The sequence below is a fragment of the Mytilus trossulus genome, chromosome 14 (genome assembly GCF_036588685.1).
Source record: "Mytilus trossulus isolate FHL-02 chromosome 14, PNRI_Mtr1.1.1.hap1, whole genome shotgun sequence".
Lineage (NCBI taxonomy): Eukaryota > Metazoa > Mollusca > Bivalvia > Mytilida > Mytilidae > Mytilus > Mytilus trossulus.
This window is the reverse complement of record NC_086386.1, coordinates 66,841,668-66,848,395: the sequence shown is the minus strand read 5'-3', so window position 1 is coordinate 66,848,395 and position 6,728 is coordinate 66,841,668. Positions and strand designations below refer to the sequence as shown.

At 30.4% G+C, this 6,728-nt stretch overlaps 1 protein-coding gene across 1 annotated transcript in view; it reads left to right on the top strand.

Annotated features, from left to right (window-relative positions):
• LOC134697371 (telomeric repeat-binding factor 2-interacting protein 1-like) overlaps positions 1–6,728 on the top strand; it is a 128,707-nt gene that overhangs the window by 36,057 nt on the left and 85,922 nt on the right. The window lies entirely within an intron of this gene.

Genomic DNA, 6,728 nt, shown 5'->3' with positions numbered 1-6,728 from the left:
ATTTCAATAGGTTTACTATTTGAGACTAAAACGAGTCAGCAATGACAAAAGTATTTCAATAGATTGACTATTTGTGACTTAAATGAATCAGTAATGACAGAGTATTTTAGTAACAACTGTATTTCAATAGGTTTACTATTTGTGACTAAAAATAGTTGGTAATGACAGTGTACTTCAATAGTTTTACTATCTATGACTAAAATGAGTCAGTAATGACAAAATATTTCAATAGGTTTACTATTTGTGACTAAAAATAGTCAGTAATGTCAGTGTATTTCAATAGGTTTACTATTTGAGACTGAAATGAGTCAGTAATGACAAAATAATTCAATTGGTTTACTATTTGTGACTGAAATGAGTCAGTAATGACAAAATAATTAAATAGATTTACTATTTGTGACTATAATGAGTCAGTTATGACAGAGTATTTCAATAGATTTACTATCTGTGACTAAAAATGAGTCAGTTATGACAGTGTATGTCATTAATGACAAAATATTTCAATAGGTTTACTATTTGTGAATCAGAAATGACAGTGTATTTCAATAGATTGACTATTTGTCACTTAAATGAGTCAGTAATGACAAAATAATTCAATTGGATTATTTTTGACTAAAATGAGTTGGTACTGACAGTGTATTTCAATAGGTTTACTATTTGAGACAAAAATTAGTCAGTAATGACAAAATAATTTAATAAGTTTACTATTTGTGACTAAAAATTAGTCAGTAATGACAAAATATTTCAATAGGTTTACTATTTAAGACAAATATGAGTAATGACAAAATAATTCAATTGGATTATTTGTGACTGAAATGAGTCGGTACTGACAGTGTATTTCAATTGGTTTACTATTTGAGACAAAAATGAGTCAGCAATGACAAAATAATTCAATTGGATTATTATTGACTTAAATGAGTCGGTAATGACAGTGTATTTCTAGGTTTACTATTTGAGACTAAAATGTGTCAGTTATGACAAAATAATTCAATAGGTTTACTATTTGTGACTAAAAATTATTCAGTAATGACAGAGTATTTCAATATTGAAAAAGTTAAGTTATTTTTTGCAAAAATATTTTAGATGTCAAACAATGTACAATGAATGTAATGGTGTATTATGAGCTTTGTAGATATCCTTTGATTTGTTCTAGATTGTATAATATTATAAGATACTGGTTTAAACTTTTATCAACGAATAATTGTATTCTTGTTACAAAGAACAGGTATGGAATCAATGTAATAACTGAAATAGATGGATTTATCAACTGAAGTTTTTATTGTTTAATTTGGGTCTGAATGACTTCTGGTATAACCAAGATAATTTAGTTGTAAATGACACTCTTAAGTATTTGATCAAAACTAGAATATTTGATCAAGTTAATCAATACTTGAATCAATTATTGGATGACTCGCCAAAGTGTTTTTTATATAAATACTGTGTAAATAATGTTTGTTTACAATTTTACCTTACTAAACATGTGAATTTTATAGTGTATCTAACGAGAATAAGATTGTCTTCACATAACTTATTTGTTGAAACAGGACGATATCACATTGTTAATAGATCAGAACGAAAATGCACTCTCTGTACTTAAAATACAATAGAAGACGAGTTTCATTTCATTTTACAGTGTGATTGTTATAATGCATCTAGGAGGCAGTATATTAAGCCATATTATTATAAGCGTCCATTGTCATCTAAGCTTATACAGTTGTTGACCACAGAAAATGTAAGACATATGTAACCTTTGTAAATTTCTTTTCCATGCATTTAAACGTAGAACAGACATGTTATAAGTTACCAATACTTATTATAGATCATTATTCTTCACGGATGTATTCATTTATCAGTCATGTATGTTTTAAGTGTTTATTTATGATATATTGTATTTGCATATATATTATATTTGTACTAATGAGCATAATTTGCTCATAGTAATGAAGAATTGAAATTGAAAATCAATATGGTAGGTTACATATTTGTAACTGAATGAGTCATTAATGACAGTGTATTTCAATAGGTTTATAGTTTGTGACTGAAGGAGTCAGTAAACTTTCAAACAAATCTGGAGTCCTGCTAAATGGCTTAATTTGTTCACAATAAGTATTGATGAATACTGTTACATGTAAAGTAGTAAAAGCTAAATTTGAAAATGTATTGGATTTACAATTTTCAGTTAATTTCATGTATGAGTAAATACTAAGGTACAATACAGAAATTAGACAAATATGCCATAGAAACATCTATGGGACAAAACAACATTAGCGTGTACTGCATTACACGTAACAGTATTCGTCCATACCAATTTTAATTACATAAAATTGTCTCACAGGCCTTCAGATTTTTTGGAAAAATTAGTGTTCACCCTAAGAACTGGTTTAGCCACCACATAACAATTTCAAGTTTATTTACAGTTTACAGTGTGTATATGTTAAGTATGTTTAAATGAGCATATGTTTCGATAGTTTAGTACTGTATTAATTACAGGTTAAAAATTACAGACAAAGTTTAGATGTTTATGAAGTGTCCTATATTTAATTGTCACAATTATTTTTTGTCACCCAATTATAAAAAATCAATGTAATAAATTACTTTTGCTAATATCAGCCCCTTGTTTCAGAATAAAAAATCAAATTGTGATACACCTACTTATTTGGTGTATTTAATTTCAGACAATCTATCATATTTGTTACTGATATGTTCATAACTAAGTATAATTGTTGATTTTAATGCCATTTAAGGTGGTACCCAACACTTAAGCTAAAGTTAATTTGGCTCGTTTAATTTTCATAAAATTTTGTCAAAGTATTTACTTTGACCCTTTAACAAATAAATAAAAAGTTCAAAAACTTTCAACCAACTGTTTTGTCAGAAAAATTACACTGGTTATATTGCAGTTTGACGAACACCAATATTGATCATTGAGAAGCTTAATATTCCTTTTACAACACAATGCAATTAAAACGTTTAGCTGACTTAACAGAGTTATATCCATGTAGTGTTAGGTACCACCTTAAGGAACCTTGATTGATATAATAAATATTTTATTGTGTATGTTTTCTTATTTCTTCTGCAATACAATTTGTGGGATTCCTATTCATCTATATATTGACAAGTGTGTCATTTTCATGTCAAAGTTGGAACCATTTTACATTTAATTTAAGAGTGTAGACCTTGGTTTAGTGAGATAACGCTTAAATCAGTTTTGCATTTGTCATGTGTTTTAAGCATGTACTTGAACTGATTGGAATTAATCGATGTAACCTAGAAGTTTAGTTAGATATATATTTATGAAATTTGTTGACACAAATGTACTGATGCTTTTTAAGAGTTATATCTCTTAACATAGGTCGACCTCCTTAAAATCCACCAAATCTTCCGGATTTGATTGATCCTTTTTACGTCATGTGGGTATAACTTTCTGAATATTTCTCCCTTGGCTCCGTGTCTAATAACAGGCTCCTGACTTGGGGCAGGCACATACATACTGAATGTGGCTGGGTTAAAACCTGGTTTTATAGATAGCCTGACAGTCACACAAAATTCCATTACAAAGACATGTGAACAAAACAAAGAGACAAATTAGGTGACGTAATAGGTTAAATGTCAAAATAGGGGTACAGCAGTCAACATTGTGTAAAAAATCTTATTTACTATAAAATCAAAACAATATGTAACAAAGAAACACGAACAAGCATATAGACAAAGCACATAAGTATAAATGAAAGACAAGAATACAAAAAATTGACATAGCACAAAAACACAATGACAGGATGTATAAATAAAAGCAAATTGACAAAAATTGACTAAACAGGAAAAAATAATATTCACAAAGACATAGAAAAGAATACTATAAAAAGTTTTTATGATAATAAACAACTTCAGTACATAGAATCTATACTTTTTAGTGTTCAGTTTCAACCTATACTATTTATGTAGATTTCTTGATTCAATTCTTGAACGGGTCAGAAAAAAATTAAAAATTTTGTATAAAATATGCAATAAAAGCCCATTTGGGTAGTTCAGTTATAAAAAAGTGTTTTGTTAGCATAAGAGGCCCTCATGTGTATAAACACGCAAAAATTGAAGATGTGGTTATATCAAGGTCTAGACAATGTAGACACCATGTACATACATCTGTTGTCCTGAATTAATATGTAATATTCGCTGCTGAAACAATTCAAATGCTATTTTGTCCTTATAATGAATATACATTTCCTTTCACATGAAGCTGCATATGTCTACCTTTGTTCTATCTCTTCGATATGAAGTTGTTATTTTGTATAGTATACATTTACTTATTGCCCCTTATCCCTTTGGTTGAGGAAAATGTTTCATTTGTACTTATCTGATTTGCATGATGCCTCTTACCCATCATCTGCTTTTGCTACATCCCTTGAAATTATATTCTTATATACCTATATACGTTTGCTCTAGATCTGTACTACCAAACAATGTAAATATGTCTAATTGATACATCTATATTTAGACCCCTTCACGTAACAGATCTATATATGATAAATATACCTCTTCATGTTATATTTAACATAATTTCCTCGCTAGGTTTACTTATGTTCAGTTATACTTGTACTCTATCCCCTGAAGAAAACTTTGATTTTCATTGTGTATATTTATCTAAATTTGATGTATCTCCCTAATAAGTTATCGAATTGCCTCATTTTACTTATATATATATTTGCTCAATCCTCTTTACATGATTTTGGAATAGGCTACTATGATTTGACAATAGTAATTCCATTACCTTTACGGGGCTTGGATATAACTTACTGTATACATCTGCCTTTACTCCATCCCTTTTTCTTTAGGGAGGAGGTGATTTTTTTTAATGGAAAAATCACTACCTTTGGTCTTTGATTTTCACTTGTACAAGCAATGTTACTGTTTCAACCGATCGTTTTCATGTAGAGGTTGGGGCTCGATTCATAAATGAAACAGACCAAAGATAAGTTTGTTGTATAAAATAGACCACTTGTTGGCAAATCAATGAAACACAAATTTCGGAAATACAATCTTGAATGACTTGTTTTGTTAACGAGATAGGTTCTCATATGTATCAACCTCTCAACAATTACAAGTACAGGTATATCATGGTCTAGTACATAGCAAACTTTATGTATACACATCTGTTGTACTTAATGTGTATGTAATACTCGCTGCTGGACGTGAAAATCTGTTCAAATGCTATAATGTCCTTATAATGCTCTTTTACAAATTGTGACTTTGATGGAGAGTTGTCTCAATGGCACTCATGCCAAATTTCTTATATCTACATTTTGCTTCTACTCCAATCGACTAGAAGGATGTCTCCATTTCTCTGAAACCCTTTCACATGAAGCTGCATTTGTCTCCCTTTGCTCCATCTATTCGATATGAAGTTCATATTTTGTTTAGTATACATTTACCAATTGCCCCTCAATCACTTCGGTTGAGGAAAATGTTTCATTTGTACTTATCTGATTTGCATGATGCCTCTAATATCGATCATCTGCTTTTGCTACATCCCTTGAAATTTTAATCTTATATACCTATATACGTTTGCTCTATACTACCAAACAATGTAAATATGTCTAATGGATACATCTATACTTGGACCCCTTCACGTAACAGATCTATATATGATAAATATACCTTTGCTCCATGTTATATTCCATTACCTTTACGGGGCTTGGATATAACTTACTGTATACATCTGCCTTTACTCCATCCCTATTTCTTTAGTGAGGAGATGACTTTTTTTAACGGAAAAACCAATACCTTTGTTCTTTGATTTTCACTAGTACAAGCAATGTAACATTTTCAACCGATCGCATTCATGTAGAGATAGGGGCTCGATTCATAAATGAAACAGACCAAAGATAAGTTTGTTGTATAAAATAGACCACTTGTTGGCAAATCAATGAAATACAAATTTCGGAAATACAATCTTGAATGACTTGTTTTGTTAACGAGATAGGTTCTCATATGTATCAACCTCTCAACAATTACAAGTACAGGTATATCATGGTCTAGTACATAGCAAACTTTATGTATACACATCTGTTGTACTTAATGTGTATGTAATACTCGCTGCTGGACGTGAAAATCTGTTCAAATGCTATAATGTCCTTATAATGCTCTTTTACAAATTGTGACTTTGATGGAGAGTTGTCTCAATGGCACTCATGCCAAATTTCTTATATCTACATTTTGCTTCTACTCCAATCGACAAGAAGGATGTCTCCATTTCTCTGAAACCCTTTCACATGAAGCTGCATGTGTCTCCCTTCGCTCCATCTCCTCGAAATGAAGTTCTTATTTTGTTTAGTATACATTTACCGATTGCCCCTCAATCACTTCGGTTGAAGAAAATGTTTCATTTGTACTTATCTGATTTGCATGATGCCTCTTACCGATCATCTGCTTTTGCTACATCCCTTGAAATTTTAATCTTATATACCTATATACGTTTGCTCTATACTACCAAACAATGTAAATATGTCTAATGGATACATCTATACTTGGACCCCTTCACGTAACAGATCTATATATGATAAATATACCTTTGCTCCATGTTATATTCCATTACCTTTACAGGGCTTGGATATAACTTACTGTATACATCTGCCTTTACTCCATCCCTTTTTCTTTAGGGAGGAGATGACTTTTTTTAACGGAAAACCCAATACCTTTGTTCTTTGATTTTCACTAGTACAAGCAATGTAACA